Genomic DNA, 22,237 nt, shown 5'->3' with positions numbered 1-22,237 from the left:
TTTTACCCTCTTTCCCTTTATTTTTAATGTATAGTATATTTTCTGATGTTGAGCCTTCCTTGCATTTCTGGGATAGACCTTGTTTAGTCACAGTATAGTATTTTATGTCCATTGTTCCGTTCTCCTCATAATCACTGTTATAGTCATTTGAAGAAGTAACCAACAGTATTTTATTTCTGTTCTCAACTTGTGGAATCTTTGGGTTTTCTTGTTTTTTGAAGATTTTCTTTTATTTGCCTGTAAAATTATTCAGATAAGCCTCTGTTGCCTTTTAAAGTAGGAGATGAGTTATTTGATTATCCATTAAAAAATTAGCTCTTGTTGACTTAGTGGTACTTTGTATTTCTTAAGTCAATAATAATGGCCTAAAGTTTTTTATATTAGCGTATTTTTGGGATATTTAAAAATCTATACTGTATCCTTTAATATAACTCATGTTTTTCTGTACCTTTTTTCTTACACATATTTTCTCTTACTTGATTCTTTTTTTAGAATCTGTTTTTTTATCTTATTGAGTCTTTGTGTTGTATCTTTGTATCTTTGTTTTTTACTTTCTTATTGCTTGCTCTTTATTTCCTCTGCCTTCTTTAGTTTATTTGGTTCTTTTCCTAGCTTACTAATTTGAATGCTTAACTCCTCTTGTTCTTTAATGAAGGCTGTAAAATTGCCCTATAAGTACAGCTTTAGCCATATCTTACAAGTTTGATTTATTTTTTCAATCTTAAGTAACTTTAGATTTTTCTTTTTATTTATTTAGCACATACTCATTTGTTTGTTTTGATTAGGGTATGTGTTCATCTATTTTAAAAGCTGAAAAGTATAAAAAATTTACAGCCACAAGAATTTTGTTTGTTTTTGAGTACTTAAATATTTTAAAGAGGAAAAGCTTTTCCTTCACTATTTTCTAGTTGAATTGCATCATGGTCAGAGAATGGTCTTTGTGAATCCCTGAAATTCATGGAGGTTTCTTTTTGTGATCTTGTAAAAGATTTTATTTTGGGATTAGAGTTCAGTTTGTCTGGTTTGGGGTTCAGATTTGTAATAGGTAGTACCCTCCATTAGTGAATTTTTCTCTTAAAATTTGTTTTTGTATGTGGCTCTACTAACTTTTGGGTAGTGTTTGCTAATCATATCATTTTCCTTTTAATTTAAAAAAGCGTGGTTTTGTTTAGAAGTGTCTCTTGCAAGCAATATATAGCAAAATTTAAAAATCTCAATGTGATGTCTTTTATAAGTTTAATATATTACGTTATGATTTCTGAAATTGTTGGACTTGTTAATATTTATCATCCTTCTTTGCTTATTTGTTTTCCTTTCAGCTGTCTGTTGGTCTGAGAGATTTTTCTGTATGGATTGGCTATTTATTTTTTGCTAATGAAGATATAGATTCTTTGACCTTGTAGTCGCTATTAATTCTTTTAAATACTGCTTAACTGTTATTCTGAATAATGAGATTATTCAATAATTTCTCTACTTCTGAAATGTGACAAGGATATCAGCATTCTTTACCTTTTGAATATACCTACTTCCCATCTTAGGTTCTTCAATAATTTTTTAAATTCTTTTTAATGTACCATAAAAGGGGATATGTATTAAATAGTTAACTAGGTTATGTCTATCTTCCTTGAAGACACAGCAAGGATGTAGCTCACTATTAATTCTTCATTGAAATCTCCAACCTCACCCCCACTAGATGAAGATTATTGTCTATTATTTACTAATTTCAGAACATTTTCACCTCAGAAAGAAACTCCATACTCATTAGTTGTCAATCCCCGTCCCCACCCCTGCATCCCTGGCAATTACTAACCTTTCTGTTTCTCTGAATTTGTCAATACTGGACATTTCATATAAATAGGATCATACACTATGTGGTCTTTTGAGTCTGACTTCTTAATATGCTGCTAATTTAGCATAATGTTTTCAAGGATCATTTCATGTTGTAGAATGTATCAGTACATCATTTCTTTTTATGGCTGAATAATACTACACTTTATGGCTTTACCACATTTTGATATCCATCAGTTGATGCATGTTTTTCTATTTTTTTTTTTTTGTCTCATGAATAATGCTGCAGTGAACATTCATGTAGAAGTTTTTGTGTGGATATAATATTTTCAGTTTTCTTGTATATATCTAGGAATAGAGTGAATTACATCTTGATTATATTAGTAGGGATTTGGGATAGTAAATTCTTGATATTTGTGTGTCTAAAGATAGTCTTACTGTCGTTTTTTAATACTATGTAATTGCTTTAGCTGGGTATAAATTTTATTGGTTGACAATTAAGTTTTATTAGTTTTGTAGCTGATGAAAAATTTGCCCCTTTTTATAGGTCATCAGTGTTTCTGATGGTTTAAGATTTCTTACCCTGATAGTTCTGCTGTTTTATTACAGGGGATCTCAGGAATGGGTATGAGGTACTTTTGATCTGAGTATGAATGATCTGAGGATGTTTGGAACTCAGTATATGTTAATGCCTTGAGGAATTGTGTCTATGTTTATAAGGTACCTGGGTCTATAATTTTCTTGTTTCATGTCAGTTATGCTGGTGTCATGAAAAGAGTTAGGAAGCATTCCTCCTTATTTTCTGAAATGGGTTGTGTTATTTTCTGAAACTGATTTTGATTTTTCTATGAATGTTTACTAGAATTTATCAGTCAAATCATCTGGTATTGATTTTTTTGTGGTAAGTTAGATTATGAATTCATTCTTTTTAGATATAAAGCTATTCAGACTTTGTTTTTCTTCTGGAACTTTGGTGTTATGGCTTTAAAGGAATTTATTTAAAATATTGAATTGAACAAGTAATTGTTATTCGTCTTCCACTTTTGATTTACTTTTCTTTTTAGAGTCATAAGGGAATGTTTAGATCACTGGTTTAAAACTTTTCGTTTTCTAGTATGAACGTTTAATGCTGTAAATTTCCTTCAAGTCTTCCTTTAGTGTATCCTGCGAAGCTTGATATACTTTCATTTTAATGTAGTCTGAAATATTTTCTAATTTCCTTTTTTTGTTTTGTTTTAACCTATAGGTTGTTTAGAATCAGGTTGTTTAATTTTGTGGTATCTGAAATTTCAATAGATGTCTTACTTTTGATTTTTTAAATTACATTGTAGTCAGAGAACACTTCCTATAAAATTTGAGTTTTTTAGAATCTATTTAGACGACTTTTGTGGCCCAGTATACGGTCCATGTTGGTGAATGTTCTGTGTGCACTTAAAAAGGTTATATAATTCTTTAGTTGTTGGTGGACTGTTTCATGACTAACAGCTAACTTAAGGTTGATATTGTTACTTGTATCTCCTATATCTGTACTTTTTTTTGGTCCAGTTTTATCAATTACTGAGAGGTATGTTAGAATCTCCAACTGCAAGGATGTCTATTTTTCTCTTCTGTTCTTCACATATTCTGATGCTCTGTCATTAAATCATATATGTATATTTTATTATATTTACCTTTTAAAGTCATTATAAAATATCCCTTTTTTTGTTTGTAGTAATGCGCCTTGAAGTCTTCTTTTTTTTTTTTTTTTTTAATTAGTATAGTCTTTCCAGCCTTGGTATGTATTTATTCAGGCTTTTAGTTTGTTTGTACCTTTATATTTAAAGTGCTTCTTTTGATACTAGAATATAGTTCATTCTTGCTTTTGAAAAAAATGTCAGTTTGACAATGTGAGGTACGTTGAGCTTTTGGGGGATTTTAAAAAAAATTTACTAGGGTAATGTTGGTTAATAACTATATAAATTTCAGGTGTACAACTTTATAATACAACATCTGTCTACTCTAGTGTGTGTTCACCACCCAAAGCCTAGTCTCCTGTCACCATGTATTTGACCATCTTTACCCTTTTCATCCTCACACCATCTCCCTTTTCGTCTGGTAACCACCATTCTGTTGTCTGTATCTATGAGTTTCTTTTTTGTTTTTGTTAGTTTGTTGCTTTTCCACATATGAGTGAAATCAGACAGTTCTTGTCCTTTTCCGGCTGACTTATGTCTCTTAGCGTAGTACTCTCATGATCCACCCATGATGTCACAAATGGCAATATTTCATCTTTTTTATGGCTGATTAGCATTCCATGGTATATATGTACCGTATCTTTAGCTAATCATCTATCGAAGGATGCTTAGGTTGTTTTCATGTATTCGTTATTGTGATTAATACTTCAGTGGACATAGGGTTACATATATCTTTATGAATAAAGGTTTTTAAATTTTTCAGATACTCAGAAGAGGGATTGCTGGATCATAAGATAGTTTTGTTCTTGATTTTTTGAGGAACCTCCATACTGTCTTCATTGGTGGTTGCATCAGTTTACATTCCCACCAACAGTGTACAAAGGTTTCCTTTCTCCATATCCTCTCCAGAACTTATTTCGTGTCTTATTGATAATATTCTAAAAGGTAAGGTGGTATCTCCTTGTGGTTTTTTTTCTTTTTTTTGCATTTCCATTATAACTAGTGATGTTGAGCCTCATATGTCTGTTGGCTATCTGTATGTGTTCTGGGAAAGAGTCTATTCAGGTCCTCTGCCCATCTTTTAATCAGATTTTTTTGTTGCTGAGTTGTATGAGTTCTTTACATTATTTTGGATATTAGCCCCTTATTGGAGGTATCTTTTGCAAATATCTTCTCCTGTTCAGTTGGTTACCTTTTTGTTTTGTTTTGCTGTGCACAAACCTTTTCATTTAATGTAGTCTTTCTCATTCATTAATTTTTTCTTTTATATGCTTTGCCTTTGGGGTCAAGTTCATAAAAATTCCTCGGAGACCAAAGTCCTTAAGTTTGGTGCCTATGTTTTCTTCTCTGTGTATTGTTTCAAGTCTTATATTTAAATCTTTAATCCATTTTCAGTTAATTTTTGTGTATGGTGTCAGATAGCAATCTGATTTCAGTCTTTTTGTATGTGGCTTTCCAGTTTTCCCAAAATCATTTATTGAAGAAACTTTCCTTTCACCATTGTGTGTTTTTGGAAAATTAGTTGTCCCTATATGTGTGGGTTTATTTATTTTTATTTTAATATAGTAAAGTTGTATCTTGCAACTTTACTCTATTTGTTTATTGTTTCTAATAGTCTTTTGGTGGCGTTATTAGGGTTTTCTACATGTAGACTTACATCATCTGATACTGAGAATTTTACCGTGTTTCCCCAAAAATAAGACCTAGCTGGATAATCAGTTCTAATGTGTCTTTTGGAGCAAAAATTAATATAAGGCTTGGTCTTATTTTACTATAAGACCTGGTGTAATATAATATAAGGCCATGTCTTATATTAATTTTTGCTCCAAAAGACGCATTAGAGCTGATTGTCCGGCTAGGTCTTATTTTCGGGGAAACAGGGTACTTCATTCCCAGTTTGGATGCCTTGTATTTCATTCTCTTGCCTGATTGCTCTGGCGAGGACTTCCAATACTGGGTTGAATAACTGGTGAGAGTGAGCGCCCTTGTCTTGTTCCTGATCATAGAGGAAAAGCTTTCAGTTTTGAGTATGATATTAGCTGAGGGTTTGTCATGTGACTTTTATTATGTTGAGGCAGTTTCTTCCTATATCCATTTTAGTGAGTATTTATATCATAAATGGATGTTGTATCTTGTCAAATGTTGTTTTCTGCATCTGTTCATAGGATCCTATGATTTTTATTTTTTGTTTTGTTAATGTGTGTCTCCTTGATTGATTTGCATATGTTGAGCCATCCTTGCATCCATGGAATGAACAGCACATGATGATTTGCTAGTATTCTGTTTAGGAGTTTTGCATCTATGTTTATTAGAGATAATGGCCTGTAAGTTTCTTTTTTTGAATTGTCCTTAGCTGGATTTGGTATCAGGATAATGTTGGCTTCGTAAAATGAATTGGCAAGTATTCCCTCTTAATATCTTTGGAAGTGTTTGAGAAGGACAGATATTGAGTCTTCTTTGAATGTTTAGTAGCATTCATCAGTGAAGCCATCTGGTCCTGGGCTTTTGTTTTTTTGAGAGAGTTTTTGGTTACTGTTTCAATGTCCTTACTAGTGGTGGGTCAATTTAGATTTTTCCAGTTCTTGGTTCAGTCTAGGAAGGTTGTGTTTTTAAGAATTTGTCCATTTCTCCTAGGTTACTGAATTTGGTGACATATAGCCTTTCATAGTATTCTTGTTTAATCCTTTGTATATCCCTGGTATCTGTTATAACTTCTCTTTTCATTTTTGATTGTATTTGAGTCTTTTCTCTTTTTTTCCTTAGTCCAGCTAGAGCTTTGTCAATTTTATTTATCTTTTCAAAGAACAAGCTCTTTGTTTCATTATTTTTTTCTATCGTCTGATATTTTTTCCTTTTACTGACTTTGGGCGTTGTACTTTATTTAGTTCTTTAAGGTGTAATGTTGTTTATTTGAGGTTTTTCTTGTTTCTTGAGGTAGGCCTGTAATGCTGTAAAGTACCCTTTTAGATGATTTTGCTGCATTCCCAAAATTTTGTTATGTTGTATTTTCATTTTATTTTTCTCTGTATCTTTTCATCTCTTATTTCTTCTTTGATCCAGTAAGTGACTCGGTTGTATGTTCTTTATTCTTTGTATATTCATGGTTTTCCCAGCTTTCTTCTTGTAGTTTATTTCATTTCATACTGTTACGGTTGGAAAATGTGCTTGGTATGATTTCAGTTCTTTTTAAGTTTATTGAGACTAGTTTTGTGCCCCAGCATATGGTTTATCCTTGAGAATGTTCCATGTGCTCTTGAGAAAAATGTATACTCTCGTTTGGGGGTGGAAAAGTCTGTAAATATCCTTTATGTCCATTTGGACTAATGCGTCATTTAAGGCCAATATTTCCTTGTTGACTTTCTGTTTGGATGATCTACCCATTGCTGTCAATGGGGTATTCAGGTCTCTTAACTATAATTGTACTTCCAGTTTTTCTCTTTAGGTCTGTTAGTAATTGCTTTGTATATTTTGGTGCTCTCAGGTTGGGTGCACATCTATTAAGTGTTCATGTCTTTTTGACGAATTGTCGCCTTTATTACCAAGTGTCCATTTTTGTCTCTTGTTACCTTTGTCTTGAAATCTGTTTTGTCTGATATAAGTACAGCGACACCTGCTTCTCTCTGGATGTCATTTGCTTGGAGTATCACCTCCCCCCCTTCACTTTGAGCTTGTGTTTATCTTTACAGTTGAGATGTATCTCCTGAAGGCAGCATATAATTGGGTTTTGTTTTTTAACCCATCCCACTATGTGCCTTTTAATTGGTGAGTTCAGTCTATTTACATTTAGGGTGATTCTTGATATATAAAGATTTACTACAGCCATTTTACTTTTTGTTTTCTGGCGACTGTGTCTCCATTGTTTCTTCCCCCCTGTGTTTCTGTCTGCTCTTTTAGTTTGTTGGTTTTCTATGATTTTTTTTCTTTTATTATGTTGTATTTCAGCTCTAGATTGTGTTTTGTGGTTACCATTAGGTTTATGGGGGAAAAAATTTCATACATACAGTAAGTAGTCCTTGTTCTTCTGATTGCATCTTATCTTCATTCACCTATCTGTCCTTTTCCTCCTCCTCTTTGCTGTTTTTGTTGTCATAAATTATTCCTTTTTATTTTGTATGTTCATTTCCAAGTTACGGAAGTTATAGTCTTTTAAAATGCTTTCTTCCTCTTTAACCTTTATGTTACAATTGTTTATATTATGTGGTGATGGTTATGACTGTATTCTGAAATAAAGTTGCAGTTTCTGCTTCTGTTTGTTATTTTACTTAAACTTTTGTGTACTTTTATCATTTTGTTTGAGGTAGAAGAGCTCCTTTAAACATTTCTTGTAATGCACGTCTTGTGGTGGTAAGTTCTCGCTGCTTTTTGTCTGGGAATGCCTTTATTTGTCCTTTATATCCTAAGGATAACTTGGCTGGATATATTGTTTTTGTCTGTTGGATTTTCTCTTTCAGTATTTTGAATATTTTGTTGTACTCTTTCCTGGCCTGTAAGGTCTCTGCTGAATTATCTGATGATAATCTACTGGTGTTTCCTTTACATGTGACTTTTTCCCCCCTGCCTTGGGAATTCTTTCTTTGTCATTAACTTTTGACAGTTTTAATATAATGTGTCTTGGAGAAGGTCTTTTTGCATTGAGATAGGTGTTCTGTTAGCTTCTTGAACACAAGGGTCTAGCACTTTCCATAGGTATGGGAAATTCTTACCGATTATTGGTTTGAATATACTCTCTGTTCCCTTCTCATTTTGGTATACCTAGTATTTTTATGTTGCCCTTGCATGGAGTCAGGTAGTTCTCGTAGAGGTCTTTCATTCTTTTTATTTTTATTTTTTAACTCTCAGTTGTCTCAGATTTCCATCTTTGAGCTCGCTACTTTTCTTTTCCATCTAGTCTGCTCTGTTTCCAGTTCTCTCTGATGCATTTTTCATCTCGTTTATTGAGTTCTTCAGCTCCAGAATTTCTGTTTGATTCTTTTTATGGTTTCAGTCTCTTTGGTAAAGGACTTCTGTTTGTTGATTTTATTCCTGAGCTCATTGAACTGTGTTTCTGAGTTTTCTTGTATCTTGTTTTGTTTTTTCCATAACTGCAATCTTGAATTGTGTCATTTAAATCACAGTTTTCCATGTCTTTGAGTTGGGTTTCTGGAGACTCTTCATTTTCTTACTGAGCTACCTTGATACCTTGGTTATTAATGGTACTTGATGAATTGTTTCTTTGCTTGGTCGTTTGAGGTAGTGAACTCTTTTTTAAGTACTGTTTTGCTCTTAGCAATTCAGCATGTTGTAAATAGTTTTTTTGTTTTCCAGTACATGGTGCTATAGTACAAGTTTTTGTTTTCTCTTACTTGCGTTACTGGCACTTCTGGAATCGTGGTGTCACCTCGGTTATGGAAAAGACTTCGTATTCCGTGAGGTAGTAGGTGTTCCCTCTGTGTCCTGGTCGCTAGGTACCACCCCTGTGCTGTGATGTGGCAGGTGAGTTCCTGGTGGTGTCTCCTTGTAACCATAGGCCGCTAGCTGTGCTATCTGACACGTCTCCGCTGCCTCTACAAGGTTCTCTGTATATCTGGTTCTGCTATGATGGGTGATGAGCGGTGTGTGAGGGTAGGCGGGTTCATGGCTCCGCAGCTTTGACCCTTGCTAGTATTGGCAGCCACTAGGCCATGGCTGCCACACCACTATGCTGTGTCTGCATTCCATCACCGGGTTTAGCCACAGTGGGGGTCAGTTAATCAGGCTGAAATGTTGCTTCTGTCCCTCCTACCATTTTGTCTACTGTGTGAGGGCTGCAGCCTGTTCCTCTACTGCTACTGTGTCAGCTGTGGCCACAGTGGGTGCTGGACTGCCCCCATCTCTGTCCTCCCCCTGGTCCCAAATCTCCTGCTTGTTCTAATAAACCTACCTTCAGACGTCTCAATGTGTGGATCTCTCAGATGTGTTTGTGTATTGAGCAGGGGATCCCTTTTTGAATTACAGTTTCGTGACTTGAAACTTTAAGGGGAGAAACAAAGGCATCTTCTTTGCCATAATGTTTACATCCTGGGTGATTTTTAAGATGTTACGTTTTTAGAATTTTGTTCTCCTTTTTGAGTAGGATGTTCATTTACGTTTAAAGTAATTGGTGTGGTTGTCTTTAGGTCTGTCATTTTGTGCTTTTTTGGGGAGAGATTTTTGTCTTTATTCCTCCTCTTGGTTTTTGTTTCAGTCAAAAATTTTAAATTCCATTTTAATATTCTGTTTTCTAGCTGTTTTGTTTGTTTTTTGGGTGGTGGTGGTGGTGGTGGTGGTTGCTCTCTGGGGATTACAAGATCATTTTAGCTTTATCCCAATCTATTTAGCATTAGTATTGAATTGCCTTGGGTAAAACAGAATTTTTTCAATAGTGTATTTCTATTTCCTCTTTTTATCCGTAGTATTATTGTCATGTTATTGCATCTATGTGTTCAACAGTACCTTTCCATTTCTCCCTCATTCTCAGTGTTGTCATGTATTACATCTGTATACTTTGTAAACCCGTCAGTAGTGTTGTAATTTTTGCTTTAAGCTGCCGTCTTTTATAGAGACCATGATAAGAAATTATGTATTATGTATACTCACATAATTACCATCTCTGATTTTCTTTATTTCTTCTTGTACAATCAAGTGGCCATCTAGTATAATTTCCGTTTGGCCTAGAAAACTTGCTTTAGCATTTCTTATCCTACAGATCTGCTGGTGATAAATTTATTTTATTTGAAAATGCCTGTATTTCATCTTTATTTTTAAAGGATAGTTTTGCTGGATACTAGGATTCTTGGTTGACAGGTTCCCCTCCCCCCGAGTCCCAGCAGTTTGAGTATGTGGTTCCAATGTCTTCAGACTTCCATAGTTTCAAATGAAAAATCAATCTATGTTCTTATTGTTGTCATTGTTTTCCTGTACGTAACAAGTTATTTGTCTTTGCTTTTAACATTTTCTTTATTTTTGGATTATAGTAGTGTGTCTAAGATATGTATTAGTAGTTTTATTTTTGTTATTCTACATGAAGTATGTTGAGTGTCGGGGGAATTTTTTCAGATGTTATGTCTTCAGAAATTTTTTTCTCCTTTGTTTCCTGAGATTGAAATTAGTGTGTTGCTTCCTGTCAGACATGTCTTTGTAGTCTACTCCTTTTTTGTACATCTTTTTTCTTTCTTCAGGTTCCACTATACTTAAGTTCATTACAAATGAGAAGATAGCATTAATTTATTGTTTAGCCAGTCTGGGGAGTTCATTTTAGTAAGTGTTTTGTTCATTTGTTTTTCTGTTGACATTGCCTCATCTGTTTACTCATTGATACCATATTTTCCTCCAATTCCTTGGGCATGTATTTCAAATTCTTTGAAATATTTATGGTAGCTCCTTTGAAGTCCAATATCCTTATGACTCCTTGCTGAGTTGGAGTCAGTTTCTAATTATCTTTTTACCTGCATATAGGTCACACTTTACTTTGCTTGTTTAGTTGAAAGTTGGACATGTTGTAGTGACTGAACCTCTTCTGTGATCTTCTGAGGATTGTCGGGTTTTTATTGTGACAGACAGTTAAATTGCTTGGAGTCAAACTCTAAACTTTGTTTTTGCTGTGATAGGCAGCTGCTTACATCGCTCTTCTGTCCTTATGTGTTTTCACTGATGTTTCTTTACTCGGCTGCCCTGTGGGTGGGTCTCCCCTGTGCCTATAAAATTCGGAAGTTAGCTAAGCATCTGGGTAGAAATGAACTTACTTTCTTTGTGGTTTTCTTTTTTCTGAGGATTTCCCTGGATTATAGCTGCTCTGCCAGCTTTGGACTTTGTACTCTGACATTTGTAGCTTTCTGCTACCCAAGCTGAGCACAATTAGGATAGAACATCACATTCACAGATTTGGCTCCATGTTGCTCTTTCAAACGATTTATTTCAGGTCCCCGACTGCTTTTTTCCCATGCTGCTTGTGGTTTCCTCTGAGCATATGTAGTTCAGCTGTCATCCAGAGATTTTAGCATTTTATGCTCTGAATTTGTTACTCGTACAGTTTTTGTGCCCTCAGAAACCTCCGAGTTTGTAGTTGCTTCCCCAGCTCAGAACTGTGATACCTGGCACCTTTTGCTGGTAAGGTTCTGGTTTTTCCTGCCACCATTTTTCTTGGCATAACTTTGGGGCCTGGGCACTGCCCTCAAGGCAAGAAATCACAGTCACAATTCTTACCCCTTAGGGTTTTAAGTTTTGAGATTTAACCCTTTCCCAGGCTTTTGTAAACACTGTCTTTAGGTAGTTTTGTTTTTAATTTTTTTAGTTGGGGAATATTGGGGAACAGTGTGATTCTCCAGGGACCATCAGCTCCAAGTCGTTGTCCTTCAGTCTAGGTGTGGAGGGTGCAGCTCAGCTCCAAGTGCAGTTGCTGTTTTCAGTCTTCGTTGCAGGGGGTGCAGCCCACCATCCCATGAGGAAATTGAACCGGCAACCCTGTTTAGAGCTCGTGCTCCAACCAACTGAGCCATGCGGCGGCCCTGTTTTTGTTTTTTGTTTTGTTTTTTAATGTTCAGTTTTCATAAATGTTATTTGTGGGTATTCATGTGACGTCTTCATTCTTCCTGCCATTACAGACTCTTAGTTTGTTTTGAAATGTTAGGGTACAGTTTGTTTTGTGCACACGTCTCCCTGTTGTGCTTGCATTGCTTGTAGTCATTCTAGTCTTTTTCCTCTTGTGATACGTTTGTGTAAAATTCAACCCCTATCCTTTTTATATTATTGATTTTTATTTGAAATTAGTGTTTCTGCACTTTAGGGAGAGAGATGGATCAGGACAGGTTTTCTAAAATCACAGCTCCAAATTTCCCTCCCCTGTCTTATTTGAAAATATGTCTTGGTGCTTTCCAAGATACGGTTCTGTCCTGCCATCATTACTCTTCCAGTTTCATGTGGACCTCTTCTTTCCATTGCTCCTACTGCCTCTAGTCCTGCTCAATTTGTGATCTATTCCCAGCAATTTCCTTAGTAGAAGTAGTTTTAGCTGGTGGGTTTCAAGAGCTCTCAAGGCATGTGAACCTCCAGCCCCTTCAGACCTTACTGTGACTTCCTTGTGCTCACCTCTGAATTGAGTGTGCAAAAGTTCTTTTGATTTGGGCTGCTGTTCTCACATTGATTTCACTTTTCTAGTTGTTTAGTGATTACCTGTTGTTAGCATTGGGATTCTTCTGTTTCCATCCATCAGATGCTCTGTTGCTTCCCTCCTGCACAGATCCTTGGTATATCTGAGTTTTGTAGCTCTGGGTAGTTTGTCCCTTCTCAACAGTATTCCTTGGTTTTGATGGTACTTAGTTTCCTTTCAGCTATTATCTGAAGATTTTTTGTTTTTATTAGGGAATTCTCATTCTCCCATTATTCCTCCTGTCTTGATATGAAGAAGGGCTATTACACTGCTTTGAAGGCTGGAATGGAGGTGAGAATTCTCTCACCACTTTCCCCCTGTAACTAAGATCGATGAAGACAGATGTGTTTCCTTACTCTCCTCCCTAGTTACCCTTTTACTTGTGAGTGTAGCCTGGGATCTTGTCTGTATATGTGGGTCTCTGAGCTGGCTTCCACCTCACACGGGCTTTGTCTCTCACCTCCACATCACCAGGCATCAGTAGGTGCCTTTGGCTTTTCATCTTTAGATTCTTAAATTTTCCCCTTCTTGCCAGCTTGTGAGTGATGCATTTTAAAAAGTATTTTAAAAATACCTTAACCTAGCTTTGTGGTATATGTTTATTGTATTAAACGCACTTGTTAAGGTATCTTGTCCACCATATTGGTGAAAATGAAAAATTTAATTTTTTTATTGAAACATTTCTTTTTTGTATGCCTTATTTGCTTCATAACTTAGCGTGCATCTTTTAATCTTTTTGATTTTTGGAATACCTTTGTTTTCTGTGCACATTCTGAGTTTGCTATCTTCTCTTTAAGGAACCAGTGCAAGATCTATAATCTTTATGAAGCTTGGGTTTCTAGTCATTTAGAGACTAACCAGCATAGATAAAAGGGAGAGAAAAAGTTTACCACTCATCTTATTAGACCCAGGAAAACACACATCACTCCCTAGATTTCCTAGAATATTATAACAAGAGAGGTCCTTGGCAGTAATCTTGCCTAATCTACCCTCTTCCCATTTTATACACAAGGGTACTGTAACGAAGAGAAGGTAATTATTGAATTATGAGAAAGTACAAGACTAAGCTTCACTCATGTTTTTTACAGCACTGCAAGACAGGTGTTAATCATCCACTTTTAGAGCTAAAAAAAAGTGTTAAGTAGTGAAATAGGATTAGAATTCAGATCTCAAAAACCTTCCTCTCCCCCTTATGCTACTCGTGTCAGCAGTCTGGGAGCCAGACAAAACCCAGTTTCTCTGATCCCTAATACTTTGTTTTTCTTTACTAGTAGGAAATGATGGCTCAAGCTGTTTGAGTAACTCAGATTTTTAGGAAAATGAAAATGTTTCCTCCTATGATTAATCTTAGCAGGACCTACCCATCACTCTCTCCGCACCCTGTGAACAACAAAACAGCTTTCACCCTAATCTTTTTCTAGCCTTGTGTGGGGACAGAGCCCCAGAGACCAGTTTCCAGGCTCTCGGCCTCACGTGGAAAGGTGCTGGCTCAGGTAGTAAATGGCCATCAACTGTGATTGGATGGCCATCAGCTGTGGCTAGTTGGCCGTCAGCTGTAACCAGTGAGCCATGGGCCACTAATATAACTGCTGTGGCTATGCTAGCAGCAAATGGGGGCTAGCAAGAAGATGGTGGCTGAGCCTGCAAGCACAGATTGCAGATAGCAAGTGAGGTGGGTTGGCAGAGAGAAGCGGACGGCAGGTTGCGGATCATGTGGCTCCTGCCTCCTGTGTCTCCAACCCAGCCTCCAGCGAGACTATAGTGGTATGACTCCCCTATCTGTGGCTCCGTGGGTGTTCCTGTTTGGCCTCACCGTGTCCTGCGTTCTTATGTGGGGAGCGGGAGCTGAGAACCCGCAGGCTGCCCTGCACGACACATGGCGCAGTGAGCAGGGTCTCCCGCACGACACCTTGTTTCTCAGACTTGATGAACATACAGACAGAAAGCTGTTAAAGGCAGAAAGTTCCCATGCTCCTCCAGATACATTCTCCACCCCTACCAATTATAGAAATTCCTAATTCTTTGAGAAAAGTGTTTCAGTGGCAAATTAACCTTTAAGAAGATTAATCAGACTTAATAATTGGATATTTTTAGTTTACTTAAAACACAAAATTTGAAAATTTTGTAGAACTGTTGGACCATTTAGCGTAAATGTGTTATGTTTCTATACCTTCTCTATACTCACTTTTTCTACGTTTGTTTCCTCTTAGGAAAGAGAATACAGAGATTTCCCTTGACTCTTCGGGAGTTTCTGCATGTTTGACATTGTATTGCACGTTAAGCTTAGTTCTGTTTGTTTTGAATATGATAAAAGAGGGAGAAATTGTTTAGAGTAGTTCCACAGTTAATGGATTTAGCTAGAATAAAAGTTTAGGTCAAATTTTCAAATTACACAAAAATTAGACTAGATTAGAAGATGCTTTTGAATGGAAATTATGTATATTAAATGATTTCTGTATCAAGACACTAAATACTATTAATATGCTATCAATTAGTGAATTAGCATTTTTCTCTAAATGTATGAGTAAATTTTGCTTTACTTTATAAACGTCCCAAACCAAGCAGGCATGACTCATATTAACGCAGCTGTCTTGGCAACGAAGAGCTATATTCTGCTCCCATAGGGAGAAGGTATATGGTTGGTTAAGGAAGAAAGGACTGTAATTGGTGTAAACAGCCAGGAAGGCAGTGCTAGGACTTGTATCAATGAGTCCCAGTTCAAACAGGAGTCAGAAGCCACGCCATAATCTGAGGGGAATTTTGTAACAAGAATTGTTTAGTTGTAAGAGCTGGCGAAGCAGCACCTGCAGAAAGCAGATACCACTCAAGTTGAACAGGAGGGAGGAGGAAGGAACTTTGAGGCGGGGCAGCCACCCCAGGCCTGCTCCTGACCTCTGAGGAGTGGGTGCTCTGACCTGCCAGGAACGCAGACCTGCCAGCTGGGGCTGCTGGGGAAGTAACAGCAGGAGGGGGACAGAAGAGGAAGGATGCCTGTGGCAGTGTCCCTGCAGCACCCTCTGTTGGCAAAGCCTGACAGCAAGTTAGCAGGCACAGGACGTCTGTGTCTGCTCCAGTGTCACCACACAGGAAGAAGATAGTTTGGAACTGAGAGACAGCTCATTAATACCTCCTTCATGTTGCTCCCAGAGCCATCTTTCTAAAATTTAAAATGGTTCTTAGAATCTCCCTACCAAAATATTTTAATGGCTCTCAAAATTAAAAAAAAAAAATGTGTTTAACTTTTTATTTTAGAATGATTTTGGACTTAAAAGTTGCAAAATGGTAAAGTGTTCTTGTATACCCTTCACCCAAATTCCTGAATGGTAACATCCTCCATAATCGTAGCACTTATCAAAATTGGGAAATTAACATTGGGACAAACTACAGACTTTATTCAGTTTTCCCATTAATGTCCTTTTCTGTTCAGGATATACAGCATTGCATTTGGTTATTATGTCTTTGTACTTTAATCAGTGACAGTTTGTTAGTCTTTCTTTTTGTGACCATTACACTTTTGAAGAGTAGTTGTAAGTTACTTTGTTGAGTCCCTAAATTCGCATTTCTGTGTGGTTTTCATGATTGAATTCAGGGTAGTACATTTTTTGGCGAGAATCCCATAGAAGTGATGTGTCCTTCTGTATTAGTCTGCTATGGCTGCCATGACAGGGTACCACAGATGGAGGCTTGAACAACAGGCATTTTCTCGCAGTTCTGGAGGCTGAAAGTCTGAGATCAAGGTGTTGGAAGGTTTGCTATGTACTGAAGCCTCTCTCCTGAGCTTGCAGACGGCCCCACCTTCTCTGCTCTCACGTGCTCTTTCCTCTGTGCACATGTGTCCTGGTGTCGCTATGTGTGTCCACGTTTCCTCTTCTGAGGACACCAGTCAGATTGGATTAGGACTCACCCTGACAACCTCATTTTAACTTAATTACCTCTGTAAAGGTCCTACCTACAGATACAGACACTTTCTGAAGTTTTGGGGGTTAGGACTTTAACATACGCATTGTGTGTGTGTGTGTGTGTGTGTGGGGGGGGTTACAGTTCCGCCCGTAACATCTTCTCAGTGCATCACACCAGGAGGAGGTGTATGTAATGTCATCTGATTGCTGGTGATACTAACCTTGGTCACTTGGCTACGGCGGTGTCTGCCACCTTTCTCCACGTAAAGTTACAATTTCTCATTTTGTAATTAATACATATCTTGGGGGAGATATCTTTGAAACTGTGCAAATACATTCTTTTTCCTTCAACTTGAGCCCAGTAACTTTAGCATTCCATTGGTGAATCTTGCCTTCAGTAGTTATTTCTGTGAAATTTGCCTAATGGTGATTTTTCTGTTTCCCTTGCTTCTACTTTCTTTCCAATTTAGTAATTGGAATTTTTCTGTAAGGAAGAATTGTCACTTCTTCCCCCTGTATATATTCATTCATTTAATTATTTATGTCTTTACGGAATCACAAATTTGAAAAATTCTGTGGGTTATAATCTAATACTCTTGTTAATCAGATTGTTCTAATTTTAGCCACTGGAGGTCCTATGTATCCTATGTCCTTTTGTCATGCTCCCGCCCACCTTCCTTTTTGGAGCACTTTTCTTATTTTCACCACCACAAGATGCTCAGGCTTCATCTTGCGTTTTCTTTGTGGTAGAATCAACCATTTCTCCAAAAAGCCCTGTTTAGTTTTATTGGAGAATGGCATTTAAAAACCCAGATCTGAGAACAGTGCTTGTTGCTAAGACATCATTGTTTCTGGACCCTCCTAGTGGATAAAGCTATGGAAATACATGTATGTTTGTACCTTGCCCACAGAAACCTGCACATCTTTATATGGGTCTGGGTATGTATTGAAAGAACAAAAGCTAATATTATGATAACCTCCATTTTCAGTCCCACAGCATAGTATTCATTCTAACTCTCCTCTCCTCGTTTGTAATGTCTTTCTTCAACAGTTGAGAAACATGATTCTCACTATAATACATTTATTGAACTCTAGTATGCACATAAAAGTTTCAGAATTGCTATCTGGAATTCTGTGATAAACTTTACTAAACTAGATCAGGCATCAGTGGACTGGACCATCGGCCAAATCCAGCCCACTTCCTGTTTTTGTAAATAAAATTTTATTGGAACACAGCCTGCCTATTTCTCTATATGTTGTGTATGGTTCTTGCTCACAACAATGGCAGCTCAGTAGTTGTGATAGACCCTGTGACCTGCAAAACTAGAAATATTTACTGTCTGGCCTTTATAGAAAGTGTTTGCTGACTCCTAAACTCTAGAGTATAGATTTTATGTACGGTTCTTTTTGTCTTCAGTCTTACAGTGTTCTAGTAAAAATACTGTATTCCAAAGTTACTTTTTTCTTTCACCTCCTTCTGTGTAGTTATTCATTTGTAATAGAGCCAGGTTCATTTGTTACCGCTTGTCTTCTTTTTTGGGTTTCCCCACGTACTAGTTAATTGTAATTGTTTATTTTTAGGGTAAGTGAAATACTACTGTGGCTCTGCCAGCGGGAGCTGTATAAAGAGGTATATGGGGAAATTCCCCTCCTCCCCATTCCTACCACTCCGTTGTTTGTCTGCCATGCTGTTCACTCCTTTTCCATTCCCCTTTGTGGGTGACCGGGCTCCTTAGTTTCTGGTTCCTTCGTGTATGTCTTTTGTACAGATCAGCAGGTCCATGTATGATTTCTTAACCCTCTTCTTTCTTACCAAAAGAGTAGCAAGTTACAACTGTTGTGCTTTGCTTTTTTCACTTAGCAGTATATCTTGGAAATCACTCCAAATAGTTCCCAGAGATCATCTTCATTTTAAAAAATAGCTGCACACGAACTCCATTTTGTGGATGTATAGTAATTTATTCAACCACTCCCCTATGTATGGCATTTAGAATGTTTTTCCAGTACTTTGTAATTATAAACAGTGCTACAGTGATTAACTTGACTATGCCCGTGGAGTTTTATGCTGCCTCCAGTATCGCTTCCTGGAAGTGGGACTGCTCGGTCAGATGGTACGTACAAATGTCACTTCATTAGCTGGTGAAGAATTCTCCTCAAGAATGTTGTCCTCAAGAACATCCCCGGGGTTGTGATGTGAGATTATGTTTCCCCTCAGTTTCACCAGCAGAATGAATGTATTGTCATACTCTCTCCTAATTTGATAGATGTTATATCAGTGTTTTTAATTTGAATTTCTCTAATAGTGAGTTTTAATAATTTTTCATAATTGTGATCTTTTTTATTTTTTGGTGACATTTTAATATGTACGTTAATTTTTTGTGTGTGAATTGCCTGTTCATGTATTTTTCCCATTTTTCTATCAGATTTTGGTTGTATGTTACTACATTTTTAAGAGGTTTTTTGTGTGGGTGTTTGTTTTTTTACAGTGAAAAAATTGTGTATTTAGAATCAGCCAGCTGGACTCGGGTTAGATGACCCCAAGTTTGTTGGCAACTTCATAGTGGGGAGCCAGCTGAGCGTATACACGGTCTTCTGTCCATCAGGCCTGATCAGGGAATTGACCTTGGCCACGTCAGTGTCACAGAGCAGTCTTCCCAGCCTGTTTGAGCCGGTGCTTGTTGGCCTTGCCGTCCACAATGAACACACGTGTACTGTTGTCTTCTATCTTCTTCATGGCTGACTCGGTAGTTAGGGGGAATTTGCTGATGGCATAGTGGTCAGATTTATTTCTCCCCGGGGCTCTTGTGAGGTTAGTTAGGCTGCCTTCGGGGCCGCAGTGTCTTGGGCCCTCGGAAGGTGGGTGATGTCCGGATCTTCTTTCTTGTGTGGCTGTGGATGCCTTTCAGCTCTGCTTTCTTTAAAGCCTTTGCTTTGGCTTCGGCTTCGGGAGGGTCAGCGGCGTCCTTCTTTGCTTTCGGCGCCATTTTCATGAAAAGCAAGAGTTTCTTTAATATGGTACGGATATCAGCCCTTGGTAATATTTGTTGCACCCCCCACCCCTTTGTCTTCTGACTTTGATTATGACTGGTTTTTACTTTAGTGACTCCCTCTTACCTGCAGGATATCACCCTCATTAATCCACAGTTCTATAAACACTCAATTGCTCACCCTTTACTGCTCCGTTTGCAGTGCACTTGTAACATGTGTGAGGCAAGACTCAGCTCAGGTGTCCTTTCCCAAATGATTTCTCAGCTAGAATGAGTTCGTTTCAAGAAAGAAATTCTACCTTTTCAGAGGATACTGCTTTTAAAAGTTTGATCCGCATAGTATCCTTTGACGCTGTGATTATTTGACTAGTACCAGCTAAGTAAGTCAGAATTTCTTTCAGATTCCATCATGGCCATATGTCTCTATAGAATGATTCACCACCAGATAGATCTGAGCCTTTTCCCCTCTATTTGTTTATTATGATTTCATAAATGCATTTTCAAATTTACAAATCCCAGTATGAACTCCAGTGGCCACTTTTGGACATTAAATTATTGCCGACAGCTCTTTCAAAAAATAGTGAAATGGTTAGTGCACAGTATCTCATATCAGGTCAGCCACAGACGAGCCAATTCACTAGGAGTTAGTGGAGGTTAAGCTTCAGGTCCCCCCACTTGCAAGGGCCAGCCAGGCCTGGAATCTTTTTAATAGTTGTCATTATAGTAGGGACGTTTCTGTATGCTCATTAATTCTTTGGTAGTTAAGGATTTCCTCTGGAAGGATTAATTAGCAGGAATATGCGGTAGACAGGAAGCATAGTAGGCCATGTGAAAAACTGCTGAGTTATGTTACAAAGATACTACTTCAAATAGAAATAGTTTATTTTTAATAAGCTTACTAGATAGATTAAAAATGGCAGTAAAAATAGAACACTTGATTTAGAATAGTTTTTAAAAGTCCCTCTGCAATAGTGATGGGCTGTCACCACCAGTTTATCAGTTAATTTCCCTCAACTGCTGTTCTCTTCTGGCCAGTTACTGAGTAGTATTTGAGGAGCAGACTGGCTGTCGTTAATGCCCTCTATGTCCTTAACCACTACAAGAGTCCTAGAATTCAATAACTATACGCTCAAAAGTGGTCTATATAGGTTTTTTAAAACTACCTTTTACTTGCACAATATTTAACTACATTATTCCAAAAAGAAAAGAAAACGTTACAAATAAGGCTGAAGCCCCCTTTTACTTCTACTCAAGGTCTCACTTCTGTTGTCTCCCAACTCCACCCTCTTCACACTTCGGTGACCACTAGTATCAGTTTCCTGAAGCTTCCAGATCATCTGTGTGCCCTTGCTGCATTCAGTGTGGTTCATGGAGCAGCAGCAGCAGCATCTCTTGGGAGCTGGTTAGAAGTACAGAATCTCAGGCATCACTACAAACCTATTAAACCAGAATCTGCATTTCAACAGAATCCTTAGATTTTTGTGCTCACATGATTTTTTATACATGTATTAATGGGAGTAGAAAATGCTTCCAGGGTGTGTTTACAGTTTCATAAGTGGTCTAATACTGTAACTTTTTTCCATCAACAAGATGCCCTAGAGACTTCTAAATGTCTCTCCATGTTTGTGTGTGGTAGACCTGTCTCATGCTACTTCCTCACTTCCCCTGCTGTACTGTTGTTTAAATGACTAGCCATTTCCCCATTGAAGGACATTAAGGTTGTTTGCAGCTTTTTTTGAGACGCCCAGTGTTGGAGTGAACTCTCCAGGGTACATGTTGTGTGCATGGACCAGTGAAATAACTAGATGGAATAGCATGAACATTTTTCATTTAAAGATCTGTGCAATTGCCCTCTAAAGTGGTGATCAATTTGTATCTTATTTTGTTTCAGAGATTATTTTGCATATTCTTTATTCTTTGTAATATTGTTTTAATTACTGCAGCTTTGTATGTTTTCATATCATGTTGCCTAATTCCTCTCTTTGTTGTAATTAAGAATACATTGACTTTTTAAGAAATTTCACATTTTACTTTTAGAGGAAAGTGAAAGTCAGCTAGACAAGTTGTGTGAAAAATTCTATTGAGGTTTTCATGTTAGGAGATTGTCTTGAATTGCTAGATTAATTTGGGTGAGAAGTTGAGCCTTCTGATATTCATTCCTGAACATGGTATTTCAATTTATTTCAGCCTTAAGTCCTTCAGTAAAGCTTTAGAGCTGGTAATGTATGTATATATACATTTATATATGTGTAGGTTGTGTATTGTAATTTTGTTTATTTTCTGTTAGATATATTCTTAGCTTTTATGAATGAGATCTTAAAAAAAGATTGGTTTTTAGTTGATTGCCAGTGTATAGGAAAATCACTGGTTTCTTTTGTATATTAATCTTGTACCTGATTCTTTTGCTGGACACTAATAGTTTAATTATCACTTAAATCTCTAGGATTTTTTTGTAGGCAATCATATACCTCCTAATTGTTGTTTTATACTTTTTTTCTTAGTATTTATACATCAATTTTATTTTTTTCCATTTAATTTAGACTGAGAACTTCCAGGACAGTGTTGGATACTGGCATGACAGACACCATCGCTGTCGTCGTCTTCACTTTCTGGGAGTGCGGCTGATACTTCACCGTTCAAATAGGATAGTTTCTAAAAATATCTTGTAGTGGATAGTCTTCTATCCACATTTTTTGACTCAGAGGTCTTTTATTACTTTCAAAAATCATGAATGGATTTTAATTTGGT

The 22,237-nt window shown here is 37.0% G+C and overlaps 1 protein-coding gene and 1 pseudogene across 2 annotated transcripts in view; one reads left to right on the top strand and one right to left on the bottom strand.

Annotated features, from left to right (window-relative positions):
- The window catches only part of CDYL (chromodomain Y like), a 187,702-nt gene that overhangs the window by 22,542 nt on the left and 142,923 nt on the right, over positions 1-22,237 (top strand). The window lies entirely within an intron of this gene.
- LOC148755756 (large ribosomal subunit protein uL23 pseudogene) lies at positions 19,011-20,148 on the bottom strand (annotated as a pseudogene).

This window comes from Rhinolophus sinicus, chromosome 14, assembly GCF_057876585.1.
Source record: "Rhinolophus sinicus isolate RSI-liver-muscle chromosome 14, RSI-T2T, whole genome shotgun sequence".
Lineage (NCBI taxonomy): Eukaryota > Metazoa > Chordata > Mammalia > Chiroptera > Rhinolophidae > Rhinolophus > Rhinolophus sinicus.
The sequence above is the reverse complement of the archived record's forward strand: the minus strand, read 5'-3'. Positions and strand labels throughout refer to the sequence as shown.